Below are 19,670 nucleotides of genomic sequence, written 5' to 3'. Positions count from 1 at the left end.
TAAACCCCTGAAGAGTGTTCTGGGGGGTCCACATTCAATTCTGGAATTTCACACTTCCATTTAAGTGTTCTTCCCCCCCAATATGGGGGTTCGCCCATCCAATTTTGGGGGTTCCTCCCCTAATTGGGGGGGACACAACCAATTTGGGGGGACACAACCAATTTTAGAGTCCCCCACCCTCCTTTTTTGGGTTCCCCCCTAATATTAAAAGTTCTTCCGCCCAATTTTGGGGGACCCCACAATTTTGACGTTCCTTCCCCTAACTTGGGGCTTCAACCCTTCAATTTTGGGGGGCTCCCACCCTCTTAGTTTGGCCTTCCACCCTAATATTGGGCCTAACCCCTAAGAACCCTGACCCCTAACACTACGGCTCCCACGGATCTAACCCTAACCCCTACCCCAAAAAACCCTAGAAACCCTAACCCTAAAAACCCTTACAGCCCTAACCCGATAAAATTTACCACACTAAACCCCTGAAGAGTGTTCTGGGGGGTCCACATTCAATTCTGGAATTTCACACTTCCATTTAAGTGTTCTTGCCCCCCAATATGGGGGTTCGCCCACCCACTTTTGGGGGTTCCTCCCCTAATTGGGGGGGACACAACCCATTTTGGGGGGGACACAACCCATTTTGGGGGGGACACAACCCATTTTGGGGGGGACACAACCCATTTTAGAGTCCCCCACCCTCGTTGTTTGGGTTTCCCCCAATATTAAGAGCTCTTCCGCCCAATTTTGGGGGACCCCACAATTTTGACGTTCCTTCCCCTAACTTTGGGCTTCAACCCTTCAATTTTGGGGGGCTCCCCCCCTCTTACTTTGGCCTTTCACCCTAATATTGGGCCTAACCCCTAAGAACCCTGACCCCTAACACTACGGCTCCCACGGATCTAACCCTAACCCCTACCCCAACAAACCCTAGAAACCCTAACCCTAAAAACCCTTACAGCCCTAACCCGATAAAATTTACCACACTAAACCCCTGAAGACTGTTCTGGGGGGTCCACATTCAATTCTGGAATTTCACACTTCCATTTAAGTGTTCTTCCCCCCCAATATGGGGGTTCGCCCACCCAATGTTGGGGGTTCCTCCCCTAATTGGGGGGGACACAACCAATTCTGGGGGGGACACAACCAATTCTGGGGGTCCCCCCAATTTTAGAGTCTCCCACCCTCGTTTTTTGGGTTTCCCCCCAATATTAAGAGCTCTTCCGCCCAATTTTGGGGGACCCCACAATTTTGACATTCCTTCCCCTAACTTGGGGCTTCAACCCTTCAATTTTGGGGGGCTCCCACCCTCTTAGTTTGGCCTTCCACCCTAATATTGGGCCTAACCCCTAAGAACCCTGACCCCTAACACTACGGCTCCCACGGATCTAACCCTAACCCCTACCCCAAAAAACCCTAGAAACCCTAACCCTAAAAACCCTTACAGTCCTAACCCGATAAAATTTACCACACTAGACCTACACCTAAAAGCCCTAACCCTAAAAATTAAGACCCTCTAAACCCTAACCCAAAAAGTAAAGATTCTCAAAGCCCTAACCCTGGAGACCCTAACCTTAAAAAAAACATTAAGACCTTAAAACCCTAACCCTAAATACCTGACCATAACTAAAACCCTAAGACCCTAACCCTAAAAACCCTATCAACACTAAAACCACAAAATACTTTAAAACCTTAACACACTAACCCCCAAACCCTAACCCTTATACCTCCAGCCCTAACAACCTTAAAATCCTAACCCTAAACCCTGAAAACCCTAACCCTGAAACCCAACCCTAGTGCCTTAGCCCTGAAACCTTAAAACCCTAACACCTTGTTAGAAACACTCTGTAACCAATAACATAGGCTCAGGCAAGAATCTCAGTGAAGTAGCATTTTTATTCACGATTGCAATGGCAGGCGTCCCACAAACTACCTACTAGTTCCATAACACAGTTTATATAAATTTTTTTTTCCTCTCGGTGACCAGGACCCTCCCCAGTTTCCCCATTGACTGGGTAATCCAGGTTCACAATCTATCCAGTGCTTCACTGAAAATACACAGCTGCTGGCCTGTTACAAGTCAATTTTCTCTTTTCCTTGACTGTTTTCCTCTTTGAGGTGGTAATGTTTCTTACACCGTGATTTCCACCCAATTGCTCTAAGGATTCTGGTTGTCTGCATTTCACAAGGTTGTCTGGTAAGCTTTCTTCTCACTGCAAGCATATCTCGATACCACCTTCCTTCCCTCTAAACGTAACTCTGTGCAAAAACATTTTTATTCCCACAACCTTGATCCCCTTACCCTAAAATCCTTATTCCCTTTAACCCTAACAACTCTAACCACAACCCTAACCCTTCATATCAACCCCCCGATGCTAATGACACTGACTAATGATCCAAACCCCAAACTGCCCCAACCCCAGGAAACCGACAAAGAAACTGACACGAAGCTGAAAACTACAAAAAAGGCAAAACCCTGGATACAGACCCCAAATCACACACACGCGACCAAAATGCTACAGAAAAGCCCCAGACGCAGGCCCCAAGCACTACAGCTAGGCCCCAGAAGCTCAAGACACATCCCAAAGCCAAAATGCAAGCCCCAAACGCTACAGAAAAGCCCCCAAACACCAGACGCAGGCTGCAGAAGTCTACAAGTGGGCCACGACCCACCCCCAGACACAGGCCCCAGGCCCAGCCCCACGCCCCAGACTCAGGCCCCAAAGGTGTACAACCAGCTCCCAACTGCCCCCCTCAAAGGGAGGCTCCAAAGCCCGCCAGAGGACCCTAGAGTGTACAAGCAGCTCCCACCCCCCCGGCACAGGCCCCAACCCCCCCCAGACACAGGCCCCAAAGGTGTACAAGCAACTCCCCGCCCTCCCCAGAGGCACACCCCAAAGGTGTACAAACAGCCCCAAACCCCCAAGACCCAGACCCCTACAGCATAGAAGCAGCTCCCAACCCCATCCCCCAAGGCACATGCCCCAACCCCCCCCCAAGGCAGGCCCCAAAGGTGTACAAGCAACTCCCTCCCCACGCTCCCTCCCCAGAGGCAGGCCCCAAAGGTGTACAAGCAGCACCCGACCCCCCCCCAGATGCAAGCCCCAAAGGTGCACAAGGCAGCTCCAAACCTCCCCCCCAACCCAGGAGTCCAGTGTACGAGCAGCTCTCAACCCCTCCCCAACGCAGGCTCCTATACTGTACAACCAGCTCTGAACCCCCCCACTCCCCAGACACAGGCACCAAGACCCCGCAGAGAAGGCCCCAAGGGTGTGCAAGCAGCTCCCAACCACCCCCCCCGAGGCAAGCCCCAAAGCCCCATACAGGGAAGCCCCTAGTGTGTACAAGCAACTCACAACCCCTCCCAACTGCAGGCCCCAAAAGCGTAGAAGCAGCTCCTAACTCCCCAAACGTGGGCACCTACAGTGGACAAGCACCTCTCAACCACCCCCCAGCTGCAGACCCCAAAGCTGTACAAGCAGCTACAAACCATGCCCAAGGCAGGACCCTGCAGTGTACAAGCAGCTCTCACCCCCCCCCCCAGATACAAGTCCCAAAGGTGGACAAGCAGCTCCCAACCCCCTCCAGATGCAAGTCCCAAAGACGTACAAGCAGCTCCCAACCCACTTCAGATGTAGATCCCTACATTGTACAAGCAGCTCCCAACCCCCACAGATACAGATCCCTACATTGTAGGAGCAGCTTCCAACTCCCCCAGATGCAGGCCCTGACCCCACCCCCAAAACACAGTCCCCAAAGGTGTACAAGCAGCTCCACACACCCCCCAAGACACAGGCCCCAAAAGCCTAAACATATGCCAAGCAAGTACTAATGCAGGTGCCAAACGCTACAGACAGGCCCAAAAGCACAGGCACGAGCCCCAGATGCTCGAGGCCGAGACGTAACTTGGCTTTCTGAATTACTGGAAAGCGGCTTTCATTCTCAGCGAGGTGTGCGCAGGCTAGACAGGATGGGGCTTCAGGCACCTCTTCACCTGTGGAAACACACTGCCATCAGGCACCGCCATGCCAGACAAGCTTTTTCTGTTAAAACACCCTTCTCAGATGCCCCGCGGCATTCAAGTGACCTGCTTTGCTCCGATTCTAAAGACTAGTGTCACAGCCCACCTTGCCTGTGGCACCCGATCAACAGAAGAGAAAGCAACCATACCGTTTGGAAACCGTCACTGCACGTGCCGCTCCTTGATGCTCTGTAACCTCTTCTCAAATCCTCAGCCACTTCTGTGTAGAGCCTGCCATGACACCTGCAAAGCAAGATGGATACCCTTCGCAGTCACCTTGCGCAACTCGGCCATTCTGCTCCACTGCTCCACTCACGACCAGCCTGCCCTTCTCGTGCTGCTCTTCAGAGTGCAGCTTGGCCCCTCTGAGTCTGTGCAAGGCACCTGCGAAAAAAAAAGAAAAAGAAAAGCATAGGCCGCGGCAGAATCCAAAGCCGCAGCACAGCTAGGACAGGTACTCTCACCTGCTCCCTTACTCTGCCCCCTCACCTGCCCTCGAGGCAGATGCTTCCATCTGCTCTCTTAAGCCAGCTACAACACCTCTGGAATACAAACAGGACTTTAACTGTATTTTGTGTAGTTAAGTAACTGCAGTGACAACCGCACCCCAAAAATAACTGCTGCATCTGTTCATCGCTCACCTTGCCAAAACCAGCTCTGGTCGTGAAGTCCCAGGTTGTACGCTGTGTTTCAGCTTTAACAAATGAAAACAGTCAGAAGATAATCATTCAGCTGCCAGCATTAGCACCCATCCCTCAACAACACAAGGGACCCCATGGCTAATTTTATCATTTCAAAACAGCAGCCCCCTTGCCTCAGCACCTGGAAAGTAGATCAAGCCAGTCACCGGGTTGCCTACCGAGTCCTTGACAGTTCCAAAAGGAGCTCTTTCCTGTGACCTGTTCCTCCTAAGGTTTACCCCTCTACTGGGGAGGGGAACGAAATACATACAAAAAATCAAAACCCCACATCTGCGAGCTTTCAAGATTCAATGACAGACCTCTCCTCTAGCACTACTCAAGCACTATGCAAACAGCTGCTCGCAAGCAGCTCAAGTCTCCCCCTCCACATTTGCCAAACACCACGGAGATGACTCTGTGCCAGCTGCCCTTCAGTACGTGCCCAGAGGCAGACCGGATGTCTTTGCCAAAACAGTCCGGACAATGTATTAGTACACCGCCACGTTAGCTACCATCACTAACTGCCAGGCAGGACAGCTCCAGGCCAAACACACACACACACAGGCACGCTACAAACATTACGAACAAAACACAGAACACAAGGCGCAAAAAAAAAGAGGACTCCCAGAGGGAAGCCCTACAGCGACAGCAAGTCAGAACAGGTGCTCTGCAGCAGACCCAAGGAAAGACTCAAATGTCACGACATGCACCTGGAAGCAACTGCCAGAACTGGGATGATGGAGGCATAAAAAGCCTGCCTTCAAGACAAGAGACCAGAAGGATGGGGAGTGCAAACCCCGGAAGAAAAATGCTTCGGAAATGAACTCCCAAGACAGAGCTCCTGATGAAGCCCACATGACTTCCGCAACAGCGAGGATGGAAACAGATGCCATCTGAAACCGAATATGATGCACAAGACCTGAAACACATCTGCGCTTCAGGCTGTGACTGCAAGACAAGAAGTGCTCAGATCAGCCCTACGATGATGAAACAAGCATTTAGGACCTTTGGTGTGGCTAACAAGTTGCCCATCTAATCCGTCCAGTGGAAAAAGGCAATGAGGATATCAAGACCTGAGGAGCGCATAACATATGATGATCGCATCAAGAAACATTTGATACAAAAAAATTACACGCACAGAAGAAATGATCTCTTTAAGCTCCCACTGCAAGACAAGAAATGCTCAGCTTCCATTTGAGCATCAGCATTATTCCAGTGAGGTCAAGTGTTCAACACCCTCAGGATGGCTTCCCCAGGGCCTGCCAAGCACCAGGAGCAACAGCACAGCACAGACAACAGAACACAGGCACCAAGCTGGAACTGCCCTGCCTGGCACGTGCTCAAGCCCTACCTGACAGAATCCCACGCCCCCACACACTGTCTGACCGTGATCAATCCTAAAAGGCCCCATCCACAGCAATGACTTAAAAGCACAGACCCTCGCCCTGTGTGTGCATTCAAAACCCGAAAGCAAACATAGCACTTGCCCCACAACTTCGCTTGGGAATGATGGGAGGCAGATTCCATCCTCATCAAGGAACACGAAGGCTAGCCAGGACATTGCTTCCGGCACGAGGCTCCTCTTCACCTGCAGAAATAAAGTGCCATCGGGCACTGGCACACCAGCCAAACTTCTTCCAGTGAAACACCCACCTCAAAAACAAAACAGTAGTCCACTGGCCTGCTCTGCTACTGAAGTCAGGTAGACCAACTCGAGACAACTGCCCGCCTTCCCCTGCCAACCACCCCCAAACACACAGTATTTGCCCCTGGACTTAATTCTCAGGGGTCACAATCCATCCTCAAGGTGGACCACAGAGGCCAACTAGGATGTTCCCACTATCTTCTTCGTCCCTGGAAAAGAGGAGTCACCCAGAGGTGGGACCAATAGACTACCAAATCAAAAACAATGCCCTTTTCCCAACTTTTCTCCACTCACCTTCCCGATCCAGGCTCAGCACTTCCATTTACTGTGCTGAGCCAAGGTCACGTGGCTTAGACCAAGGAGAAAGAACAAACAAAAATGACAATCCACAAAACAGTCTATACCCACTCCCCTTCTTTCCTCCCCTACCCCAACAGCCAAGAAGCCCCAGACCCACGTTCCCCAACCCAGTTGTTGGCGACGGAGGGAAGACACAAACGCTCAATATGAGTGTTAAGTATGCTTCAACTTTAATGGATAGCTCAGTTGTCTTTTATCGTGTACAGGATAATTAGCTCATACATATTGCAAAAGCCAAGCTCCTTATTGGTAAGCGTCATCTCCTGCCCTACCTGTTAGTTCCGCATTCTTTTATCCGCTAGTTCTCTTTTTCTAGTTTCACTATAACTCCAAGGGCAGTATGCCCTCTACTATCATTGGTTCTAACTGCCTGGGATTTTTCGCAAGAGTTCCCGGACAAGCCTTGCGTACGTGCCTTTGTTCTTGTTTTTCTAGACCAGCTGGGTGCGGTAATCCGCCATTTCCTTATCTTGCAGCTGCACGAGATCAATGTGATTACGCGCAGCGAGCCAACCCTCAACACCCAGTACCACCACTTCGCTCACCTAACATCCCAAGGAGATGCATCACCCTCGTGCCTCATTCAAGTGTCCGTGCCCATGCCCTGGGCTACAAGAAACAAAAAGAGGAGGTCATATCCGTGATGGACACACAAACAGTACAGCTCCTTGCAGAGGACTCAAACACAGAGACGAGAGCCAGAAAAAAAAAAAACACACCCTCAGGTCCACAAATACCAAAAGGCCATGAATGCACAGCAGCCCCAACAGGGGTAATCACAGACTTATCCTTTACAGATGAGAACGGTGACCCTGCTCAGTCTTTCCATAATACTGCACTTATGCGGTCAAGCCCCTTCTGATGTGTACTGAAGCTCCTTGTGAAGCCTCTGGACAGTTATGCAAATGACTTGATATACCTAGAGATTAAAAGATAACTCAAAAAAAAAGGAACCTTACCCCACCATTTCCCAAAAACAAGTTAGCCGGCAACACCTCCTAAGCACACCTCTATTATGTGAATTCCAAGCACTTAAAATCTAGAAGGCTGCAAGGTCTAAAGATCCTACAGCCACCCAAACCACAGGCAAAAGCTCCAAAACTATAACTAACTGTCCCTAACCCTGAAAAAGACCACCCCTTACATGCCTACTGCTGCTCTTTTCAGATGCATGCTTACACAGGGAGCTTCGATGATACTTATCTCCTAAACCCTGCTCCATCACTTTGCCACCAAGGTTGTAACTTTGATAAGATTTGCCTTAATTCTGCAGAAATCATAAGGGACCCAGAACCACAAAGCAAACACACAAAGTAACATTGATATCCTATCCATAAACATGCTATAACACTTACTCACCTGAAGAAGAGCTGCATGCAATACAGGCACCTATTACTAGATTGGTTTACTCTAACAGGTCCTACTAGTTGTTACCCCACAAAGATGGGCCTACCGGTCTCTACGTCGAAACGCATCAGTCTGTAGACTCTGACCCACCTAAAGACCCCTGCAACTGACTGAAGGAAAAACAAAGCACTTACCCCAAAGTGCAGCCCAGGCATAATGAGCTCTCTGATGGGATGCCTGCGACTCAATGACCACTAGGCCCTCTCTGGAACCCAAAGCCAATCACCTGGGAAAGGGGAGGGGCAAAGCACAAAGTAGTAAGAGGAGAAGCAACACCTATGGTTTATGTATCTATTTATATGGCTTAGCTCAACAGCATGCAGGGTGCAGACAAGAGAACTGGGTTGTTTCTAGAAGCAACAATCCCCATGTTTTGGCTTCAGCTTTGAATATTGAAAGCTTTTCTCCTCTACAACACCTGCCTCAGGAACCAAACAGCATTGCAGTGACCTGCATTGCTCCTATTCCAAAGATTATCACAGCCCACCTTGCCTGTGGCACCTGATAAGCAGAAGAGAAAGCAACCACAGCAGCAAAAGCCACAGCACCCTCAGGACAGTTACTCTCATCCCCTCCTTTACCTCAGCTGCTTACCTACCCCACAGGGCAGATGCTTCCACCCGTTCTCTGAAGCCACCTAGAGCACCTCTAAGAGAGAAACTGGAATTTTACTCTATTTGATATAGTTACAAAAACTGCAGCGACAGCCGCACCCCAAAACTAACAGCTACCTCTGTTCATCACTCACCAGAGTCACTCCAGAGGCAGCTCGGGTCGCGACGTCCTGTACTGCACACTGCGTTTCAGCCTGAACAAAGGAAAACACAGTCAGAAGATAAACATTCAGCTGACAGCATTAGCACCCATCCCTCAACAACAGAAGTCACCCCATATTTAATGGTTTCGTTTCAAAACAGCAGTCCACTTGCCTCTGTACCTGCAAGTTAGATCCAAGCTCGAAAGGAACGGCCACCATCACCCATGCCACCTGGGAACACAGAAGGACAAAATGACCGCTGTGCTTGCAAGCCACCACCTGCCACAGTGCTCCTCTGTCCCAAACAGCCTCACCTCAGACCCTCAGAGGGAAACACCTGAATGTCTTCCCTTTGCATCAGATAAGGGATCACCAGGCTGATAGAACTCTCACCTTCCCTCACTGCTCCGTGACACGGGGATTTCCCTGTCCAAGACTGCACGAAGCCCCTGCAGAGACAAGAGAAAAGCACACCCTGAGGCACCTCACAGCCACAACGTACCTGCTGCAATACCTCTCTCTTCCCAGCTCCTTTACTTCAGCTCCTCACCAGCTCTGAGATTCTTTGCTTCAGTTTCCCCATTGACTGGGTAATCCAGGTTCACAATCTATCCGGTGCTTCACTGAAAATACACAGCTGGTGGCCTGTTAAAAGCCAATTTTCTCTTTTCCTTGACTGTTTTCCTCTTTGAGGTGGTAATGTTTCTTACACCGTGATTTCCACCCAATTGCTCTAAGGATTCTGGTTGTCTGCATTTCACAAGGTTGTCTGGTAAGCTTTCTTCTCACTGCAAGCATATCTCGATACCACCTTCCTTCCCTCTAAACAACGTAACTCTGTGCAAAAACATTTTTATTCCCACAACCTTGATCCCCTTACCCTAAAATCCTTATTCCCTTTAACCCTAACAACTCTAACCACAACCCTAACCCTTCATATCAGCCCCCCGAAGCTAATGACACTGACTAATGATCCAAACCCCAAACTGCCCCAACCCCAGGAAACCGACAAAGAAACTGACACAAAGCTGAAAACTACAAAAAAGGCAAAACCCTGGATACAGACCCCAAATCACACACACGCGACCAAAATGCTACAGAAAAGCCCCAGACGCAGGCCCCAAGCACTACAGCTAGGCCCCAGAAGCTCAAGACACATCCCAAAGCCAAAATGCAAGCCCCAAACGCTACAGAAAAGCCCCCAAACACCAGACGCAGGCTGCAGAAGTCTACAAGCGGGCCACGACCCACCCCCAGACACAGGCCCCAACCACACCCAGATGCAGACCCCAACTGTCCACAAGCAGCTCCCAACCCACCCCCCCCCATGAACTGGACCCCACCCCCCCCCATGAACTGGACCCCACCCCACCCCAGTGCAGGCCCCAGGCCCAGCCCCCACGCCCCAGACTCAGGCCCCAAAGGTGTACAACCAGCTCCCAACTGCCCCCCTCAAAGGGAGGCTCCAAAGCCCGCCAGAGGACCCTAGAGTGTACAAGCAGCTCCCAATGCCCCCGGCACAGGCCCCAACCCCCCCCAGAGACAGGCCCCAAAGGTGTACAAGCAACTCCCCGCCCTCCCCAGAGGCACACCCCAAAGGTGTACAAACAGCCCCAACCCCCAAAGACCCAGACCCCTACAGCATAGAAACAGCTCCCAACCCCACCCCCCCAAGGAACATACCCCAACCCCCCCCCAAGGCAGGCCCTAACAGTGTACAAGCAGCTCCCACCCCCCCCAGAGGCAGGCCCCAAAGGTGTACAACCAGCACCCGATCCCCCCCCAGATGCAAGCCCCAAAGGTGCACAAGCAGCTCCAAACCTCCCCCCCATCCCAGGCGTCCAGTGAATGAGCAGCTCCCAACCCCCCCCAACGCAGGCTCCTATACTGTACAACCAGCTCTGAACCCCCCCACTCCCCAGACGCAAGCACCCACCCCCCCCAGAGGCAGACCCCAAGGGTGTGCAAGCAGCTCACAACCACCCACCCCCCCCAGAGGCAGGCCCCAAGGGTGTGCAAGCAGCTCACAACCACCCACCCCCCCCAGAGGCAGGCCCCAAACCCCCCCAGATGCAAGCCCCAAAGGTGCACAAGCAGCTCCCAACCCCCCCCCAACGCAGGCTCCTACACTACAACCAGCTCTGAACCCCCCCACTCACCAGACGCAGGCACCAAGCCCCCGCAGAGGCAGGCCCCAAGGGTGTGCAAGCAGCTCCCAACCCCCCCCCGCCCAGAGGCAGGCCCCAAAGCCCCATAGAGGGAAGCCCCTAGCGTGTACAAGCAACTCCCCACCCTCCCCAGAGGCACGCCCCAAAGGTGTAAAAACAGCCCCAACCCCCCAAGACCCAGACCCCTACAGCGTAGAAGCAGCTCCCAACCCCACCCCCAAGGCACATGCCCCAACCCCCCCCCCCAAGGCAGGCCCTAACAGTGTACAAGCAGCTCCCAACCCCCTCCAGATGCAAGCCCGAAAGATGTACAAGCTGCTCCCACCTCCCCCCCAGATGCAAGTCCCAAAGGTGTACAAGCAGCTCCCAACCCCCCTGTTGTGGTTTAACCCAGCCGGCAGCTAAACACCATACAGTCGTTCGCTCACCCTCCCCCCTCCCTCTCTGGGATGGGGGAGAGAAACGGGAAAGTGAAGCCAGTGAGTTGAGATAAAGACAGTTTATTAAGACAGGAATATAATAATAACAATAATAATAATATTAGTGATAATGATAATAGTATTAATAATAATAATGTGTAAGAAAACAAGTGATGCACCATGCAATTGCTCACCACCCGCTGACCAATGCCCAGCCTATCCCCGAGCAGCCGGCCCCCCACCCCGGCCAGCCACCCCTATATATTGTTTAGCATGACACCAGATGGTATGGAATACCCCTTTGGCCAGTTTGGGTCAGCTGTCCTGGGTCTGTCCCCTCCCAGCTCCTGCTGCACCCCCAGCCTGCTCGCTGGCAGGACAGAGCGAGAAGCCGAAAAGTCCTTGGCCTGGTGTAAAGACTGCTCTGCAACAATTAAAACATCAGCATGTTATCAGCGCTCTTCTCATCCTAATCCAAAACATAGCACCCTACCAGCCACTATGAGGAAAAATTAACTCTGTCCTAACTGGAACCAGGACAACAAGCAGCTCCCAACCCCCCCGAGATGCAAGCCCCAAAGGTGCACAAGCAGCTCCAAACCTTCCCCCTCAACCCAGGCGTCCAGTGTACGAGCAACTCCCAACCCCCCCCCCCAACGCAGGCTCCTATACTGTACAACCAGCTCTGAACCCCCCCACTCCCCAGACACAGGCACCAAGCCCCCGCAAAGGCAGGCCCCGAGGGTGCACAAGGCAGCTCCAAACCTCCCCCCCCCCAAACCAGGCTTCCAGTGTACGAGCAGCTCCCAACCCCCCCCCAACGCAGGCTCCTACACTACAACCAGCTCTGAACCCCCCCACTCACCAGACGCAGGCACCAAGCCCCCGCAGAGGCAGGCCCCAAGGGTGTGCAAGCAGCTTCCAACCCCTCCCCCCCCGAGGCAGGCCCCAAAGCCCCATAGAGGGAAGCCCCTAGCGTGTACAAGCAACTCCCCACCCTCCCCAGAGGCACGCCCCAAAGGTGTAAAAACAGCCCCAACCCCCCAAGACCCAGACCCCTACAGCGTAGAAGCAGCTCCCAACCCCACCCCCAAGGCACATGCCCCAACCCCCCTCCCCCCCCCAAGGCAGGCCCTAACAGTGTACAAGCAGCTCCCAACCCCCTCCAGATGCAAGCCCGAAAGATGTACAAGCAGCTCCCAACCCCCCCCAGATGCAAGTCCCAAAGGTGTACAAGCAGCTCCCACCCCCCCCCCAGATGCAAGTCCCAAAGGTGTACAAGCAGCTCCCAACCCCCCCCCCCAGATGCAAGCCCCAAAGGTGCACAAGCAGCTCCAAACCTTCCCCCCCAACCCAGGCGTCCAGTGTACGAGCAGCTCTCAACCCCCCCCCCAACGCAGGCTCCTATACTGTACAACCAGCTCTGAACCCCCCCACTCCCCAGACACAGGCACCAAGCCCCCGCAGAGGCAGGCCCCAAGGGTGTGCAAGCAGCTCACAACCACCCCCCGCCCAGAGGCAGGCCCCAAAGCCCCATACAGGGAAGCCCCTAGCATGTACAAGCATCTCACAACCCCTCCCAGCTGCAGGCCCCAAAAGTGTACAAGCAGCTCCCAACTCCCCAAACGTGGGCACCTACAGTGGACAAGCACCTCTCAACCAGCCCCAGCTGCAGACCCCAAAGCTGTACAAGCAGCTACAAACCCTGCCCAAGGCAGGACCCTGCAGTGAACAAGCAGCTCCCAACCCCCCCCCAGATACAAGTCCCAAAGGCGTACAAGCAGCTCCCAACCCCCCCCAGATGCAAGTCCCAAAGGTGGACAAGCAGCTCCCAACCCCCTCCAGATGCAGATCCCTGCAGTGTACAAGCAGCTCCCAACACCCACCCCCAAATGCAAGCCCATACTGTGTACAAGCAGCTCCCAACCCCCACAGATACACATCCCTACATTGTAGGGGCACCTTCCAACCCCCCCAGATGCAGGCCCTGACCCCCCCCAGACACAGTCCCCAAAGCTGTTCAAGCAACTCCCAACCCCCCCCCCCAGATGCAAGCCCCAAAGGTGTACAAGCAGCTCCACACACCCCCCAAGACACAGGCCCCAAAAGCCTAAACATATGCCAAGCAAGTACTAATGCAGGTGCCAAACGCTACAGACAGGCCCAAAAGCACAGGCACGAGCCCCAGATGCTCGAGGCCGAGACGTAACTTGGCTTTCTGAATTACTGGAAAGCGGCTTTCATTCTCAGCGAGGTGTGCGCAGGCTAGACAGGATGGGGCTTCAGGCACCTCTTCACCTGTGGAAACACACTGCCATCAGGCACCGCCATGCCAGACAAGCTTTTTCTGTTAAAACACCCTTCTCAGATGCCCCGCGGCATTCAAGTGACCTGCTTTGCTCCGATTCTAAAGACTAGTGTCACAGCCCACCTTGCCTGTGGCACCCGATCAACAGAAGAGAAAGCAACCATACCGTTTGGAAACCGTCACTGCACGTGCCGCTCCTTGATGCTCTGTAACCTCTTCTCAAATCCTCAGCCACTTCTGTGTAGAGCCTGCCATGACACCTGCAAAGCAAGATGGATACCCTTCGCAGTCACCTTGCGCAACTCGGCCATTCTGCTCCACTGCTCCACTCACGACCAGCCTGCCCTTCTCGTGCTGCTCTTCAGAGTGCAGCTTGGCCCCTCTGAGTCTGTGCAAGGCACCTGCGAAAAAAAAAGAAAAGCATAGGCCGCGGCAGCATCCAAAGCCGCAGCACAGCTAGGACAGGTACTCTCACCTGCTCCCTTACTCTGCCCCCTCACCTGCCCTCGAGGCAGATGCTTCCATCTGCTCTCTTAAGCCAGCTACAACACCTCTGGAATATAAACAGGACTTTAACTGTATTTTGTGTAGTTAAGTAACTGCAGTGACAACCGCACACCTAAAATAACTGCTGCATCTGTTCATCGCTCACCTTGCCAAAACCAGCTCTGGTCGTGAAGTCCCAGGTTGTACGCTGTGTTTCAGCTTTAACAAATGAAAACAGTCAGAAGATAATCATTCAGCTGCCAGCATTAGCACCCATCCCTCAACAACACAAGGGACCCCATGGCTAATTTTATCATTTCAAAACAGCAGCCCCCTTGCCTCAGCACCTGGAAAGTAGATCAAGCCAGTCACCGGGTTGCCTACCGAGTCCTTGACAGTTCCAAAAGGAGCTCTTTCCTGTGACCTGTTCCTCCTAAGGTTTACCCCTCTACTGGGGAGGGGAACGAAATACATACAAAAAATCAAAACCCCACATCTGCGAGCTTTCAAGATTCAATGACAGACCTCTCCTCTAGCACTACTCAAGCACTATGCAAACAGCTGCTCGCAAGCAGCTCAAGTCTCCCCCTCCACATTTGCCAAACACCACGGAGATGACTCTGTGCCAGCTGCCCTTCAGTACGTGCCCAGAGGCAGACCGGATGTCTTTGCCAAAACAGTCCGGACAATGTATTAGTACACCGCCACGTTAGCTACCATCACTAACTGCCAGGCAGGACAGCTCCAGGCCAAACACACACACACAGGCACGCTACAAACATTACGAACAAAACACAGAACACAAGGCGCAAAAAAAAAAAGAGGACTCCCAGAGGGAAGCCCTACAGCGACAGCAAGTCAGAACAGGTGCTCTGCAGCAGACCCAAGGAGAGACTCAAATGTCACGACATGCGACTGGAAGCAACTGCCAGAACTGGGATGATGGAGGCATAAAAAGCCTGCCTTCAAGACAAGAGACCAGAAGGATGGGGAGTGCAAACCCCAGAAGAAATCTCTTAGGAAATGAATTCCCAAGCAAGAGCTCCTGATGCGACCCAGATGACTTCTGCAAGAGCGAGGATGGAAACAGATGCCATCTGAAACCGAATATGACGCACAAGACCTGAAACACATCTGCGCTTTAAGCTGCGACTGCAATACAAGAAGTGCTCGGATCAGACCCATGATGACAAAACAAGCATTTAGGACCTTTGGTGTGGCTAACAAGTTGCCCATCTAATCCGTCCAGTGGAAAAAGGCAATGAGGATATCAAGACCTGAGGAGCACGTAACATGATGATCACATCAAGAAACATTTGATACAAAGACCCGAGGAGTGCATGACACAGAACACACCCTGCAGAGGCAGCACTACAAGACAAATAAACAGATGGGAACTGTCCTGCCTGGCACATACACTCACGCTACAAAATACCCCCTGCTCCTTCTATTAGCCTGATGACCCAGCCTCAAGCAGCCTGAAGGTGACCCAGCCTGAACCACCCTCACAGTGGCACCAAGTATATTCAGCCGGCTGGCTCCATGCTGCTCCGGCTCCCAGCTCCCATCAGCCACACCACATATGCAAATACCAGGTGCCCCTCAACTTAGCTCTCAGATTGCTGGATGGTAAATTCCCTCCACCTCAAGAAATGCACAGACACTGAGAGACATCTGAGTCCATGGCCAGGCTTATCATCATCTGCAAAAACAGCGTACCAGCATTCACTAGCACACCGGCCCTGATGCCCACCTCCTCCGCAATACTGACTACCACTGAAGCAATATATGGTTGTGCTCACCCGTTCCTCTCTGAGTCCAAGCTCCAACAGTACAGCCAGTATCACCCACACCACCTGGGAAAACAAAGGGATAAAATGATCGTTGTGTTCTCAAGTAATCACCCACCACACTGCTCCTCTATCCCACCCAGCCTCACCTCAGACCCTCAGCAGATTCTGAGGAAGGCCTGCTGCAGCACCTGCTAAACCAGGGGAAACACTTCAAGGACTTGCCTTAGGGGGACCTTGCTTAGGGACACTGACTGGGCTGACGACCCTCTCGCCTTTCCTCAGCACTCCACAATGTGGGGATTCACCTCTCCAAGGCTACAGGAAGCACCCACAAAAGAAAAAAAAGAAAAGGCAGATCCTCAGGCACCTCACAGGCACAGCCTACCTGCTGCAATACCTCTCTTTCACTAGCTCTTTTTCTTCAGCTGTTCACATGCTCCAACTCGGCCGGGCCGGCACCACAGACTGGTGGTGCTTTCCACACTGCTGGAAAGCAGGCTTTATCCTCAAGGCACGTGCAGGCTAGATGAGATGGGGCTCCAGGCACCTCTTCACCTGTGGAAACACACTGCCATCAGACACCGCCACGCCAGACAAACTTTTTCTGTTAAAACACCCTTCTCAGATGCCCTGCGGCATTCAAGTGACCTGCTTTGCTCCAATTCTAAAGACTGATGTCACAGCCCACCTTGCCTGTGGCACCTGACCAACAGAAGAGAAAGCAACCGCAGCGCTTGGAAACCATCCCTGCACGTGCTGCTCTTTGTCACTCTCCGGCCTCATCTCAAATCCTCAGCCACTTCTGTGGAGAGCCTGCCATGGCACCTGCAAAGCAAGACAGAGACCTTTCATAGTCACCTCGTGCTACTTGGCCGTTCCGCTCCAACCCAGCTCATGACCAGCCCCCCTACTTAGGCAGCTCTTCAGAATGCAGTTTGCTCCTTTGAGCCTGTGCGAGACACCTGTGAAAGAGGAAGAAAAGCATAGGCCGCGGCAGCATCCAAAGCCGCAGCACAGCTAGGACAGGTACTCTCATCTGCTGCCTTACCTCTACCCGCTTACCTACCCCGAGGCAGATGCTTCCATCTACTCTCTTAAGCCAGCTACAACACCTCTAAAACAGAAAAGAGGGGTCACTTAGAGTGACAGTGAGAACCGCAACCCAACTATTACTGCTCCATCTGTTCATCGCTCACCTTGCCAGAGGCAGCTCTGGGTACGAAGTCCCAGGTTGTACGCTGTGTTTCAGCTTTAACAAACGAAAACATAGAAGGTAATCATTCAGCTGCCAGCATTAGCACCCATCCCTCAACAACACAAGGGACCCCATGGCTAATTTTATCATTTCAAAACAGCAGACAACTTGCCTCGGCACCTCAGAAGTAGATCAAGACAGTCACCGAGCTGCCGAACGAGAGCTTGACAGCTCCAGAAGGAGCTCTTTCCTTTGACCGGTTCCTCCTAAGGTTTCTCTAGGACTGGAGAAAAATAAAAACACTCCACATCTGCGAGCTTTCAAGATTCAATGACAGACCTCTCCTCTAGCACTACTCAAGCACTATGCAAACAGCTGCTCGCAAGCAGCTCAGGTCTCCCCCTCCACATTTGCCAAACACCACAGAGATGAGACTGTGCCAGCTGCCCTTCAGTACGTGCCCAGAGGCAGACCAGATGTCTTTGCCAAAACAGTCCGGACAATGTATTAGTACACCGCCACGTTAGCTACCATCACTAACTGCCAGGCAGGACAGCTCCAGGCCAAACACACACACACACAGGCACGCTACAAACATTACGAACAAAACACAGAACACAAGGCGCAAAAAAAAAAAGAGGACTCCCAGAGGGAAGCCCTACAGCGACAGCAAGTCAGAACAGGTGCTCTGCAGCAGACCCAAGGAGAGACTCAAATGTCAAGACATGCGACTGGAAGCAACTGCCAGAACTGGGATGATGGAGGCATAAAAAGCCTGCCTTCAAGACAAGAGACCAGAAGGATGGGGAGTGCAAACCCCAGAAGAAATCTCTTAGGAAATGAATTCCCAAGCAAGAGCTCCTGATGCGACCCAGATGACTTCTGCAAGAGCGAGGATGGAAACAGATGCCATCTGAAACCGAATATGATGCACAAGACCTGAAACACATCTGCGCTTTAAGCTGCGACTGCAATACAAGAAGTGCTCGGATCAGACCCATGATGACAAAACAAGCATTTAGGACCTTTGGTGTGGCTAACAAGTTGCCCATCTAATCCGTCCAGTGGAAAAAGGCAATGAGGATATCAAGACCTGAGGAGCGCATAACATATGATGATCGCATCAAGAAACATTTGATACAAAAAAATTACACGCACAGAAGAAATGATCTCTTTAAGCTCCCACTGCAAGACAAGAAATGCTCAGCTTCCGACTGAGCATCAGCATTATTCCAGTGAGGTCAAGTGTTCAACACCCTCAGGAAGGCTTCCCCAGGGCCTGCCAAGCACCAGGAGCAACAGCACAGCACAGACAACACAGAACACAGGCACCAAGCTGGAACTGCCCTGCCTGGCACGTGCTCAAGCCGTACCTGACAGAATCCCACGCCCCCACACACTGTCTGACCGTGATCAATCCTAAAAGGCCCCATCCACAGCAATGACTTAAAAGCACAGACCCTCGCCCTATGTGTGCATTCAAAACCCGAAAGCAAACATAGCACTTGCACCCCAACTTAGCTTGGGAATGACGGGAGGCAGATTCCATCCTCATCAAGGAACACGAAGGCTAGCCAGGACATTGCTTCCAGCACGAGGCTCCTCTTCACCTGCAGAAATAAAGTGCCATCGGGCACTGGCACACCAGCCAAACTTCTTCTAGTGAAACACCCACCTCAAAAACAAAACAGTAGTCCACTGGCCTGCTCTGCTACTGAAGTCAGGTAGACCAACTCGAGACAACTGCCCGCCTTCCCCTGCCAACCACCCCCAAACACACAGTATTTGCCCCTGGACTTAATTCTCAGGGGTCACAATCCATCCTCAAGGTGGACCACAGAGGCCAACTAGGATGTTCCCACTATCTTCTTCGTCCCCGGAAAAGAGGAGTCACCCAGAGGTGGGACCAATAGACTACCAAACCAAAACCAATGCCCTTTTCCCAACTTTTCTCCACTCACCTTCCCGATCCAGGCTTAGCGCTTCCATTTACTGTGCTGAGCCAAGGTCACGTAGCTTAGACCAAGGAGAAAGAACAAACAAAAATGACAAATCACAAAACAGTCTATACCCACTCCTCTTCTTTCTTCCCCTACCCCAACAGCCAAGAAGCCCCAGACCCACGTTCCCCAACCCAGTACCACCGCTTCGCTCATCTAACATCCCAAGGAGATGCATCACGCTCCCAGCTCCTCTTGTGCTCCGAGCATCTCCAGCATTTCAGGAACTGGAACCGCTGACGCCTGGCGCGCCTCAGGAACGTAGCAGGAGATGTACTCTGCTGTCACAAGGTGCTTCCAAGGCCTGCATAACAGGCAAAGCAGACCAACACAATCCACTGACCAACTCAGGGCCCACACTGCTGTCCACTCACCCTCGTGCCTCATTCAAGTGTCCGTGCCCATGCCCTGGGCTACAAGAAACAAAAAGAGGAGGTCATATC

The 19,670-nt window shown here is 52.4% G+C and overlaps 1 protein-coding gene across 1 annotated transcript in view; it reads right to left on the bottom strand.

Annotated features, from left to right (window-relative positions):
• Positions 1-6,841: 6,841 nt before the first annotated feature.
• Positions 6,842-19,670, bottom strand: part of ZC4H2 (zinc finger C4H2-type containing) — a 54,614-nt gene continuing 41,785 nt past the window's right edge. Inside the window, exons 30-48 of the mRNA XM_083797338.1 lie at positions 19,369-19,640; positions 19,189-19,243; positions 17,408-18,837; positions 17,229-17,281; positions 17,099-17,146; positions 16,944-16,994; positions 16,721-16,857; positions 16,466-16,587; positions 16,255-16,347; positions 16,042-16,095; positions 14,406-15,941; positions 13,920-14,329; positions 13,656-13,743; positions 9,409-9,695; positions 9,252-9,307; positions 9,039-9,089; positions 8,850-8,909; positions 8,236-8,327; positions 6,842-7,613 (exon numbers count right to left, since the gene is read on the bottom strand). The gene's annotated coding sequence lies outside the window, so the exon portion shown is untranslated. The remainder of the gene's footprint in view (positions 7,614-8,235; positions 8,328-8,849; positions 8,910-9,038; positions 9,090-9,251; positions 9,308-9,408; positions 9,696-13,655; positions 13,744-13,919; positions 14,330-14,405; positions 15,942-16,041; positions 16,096-16,254; positions 16,348-16,465; positions 16,588-16,720; positions 16,858-16,943; positions 16,995-17,098; positions 17,147-17,228; positions 17,282-17,407; positions 18,838-19,188; positions 19,244-19,368; positions 19,641-19,670) is intronic.

The sequence above is a fragment of the Anser anser genome (assembly GCF_964211835.1).
Source record: "Anser anser genome assembly, chromosome: 13".
Taxonomy (NCBI): Eukaryota; Metazoa; Chordata; class Aves; order Anseriformes; family Anatidae; genus Anser; species Anser anser.
This window is presented reverse-complemented; position numbering and strand designations above follow the sequence as displayed.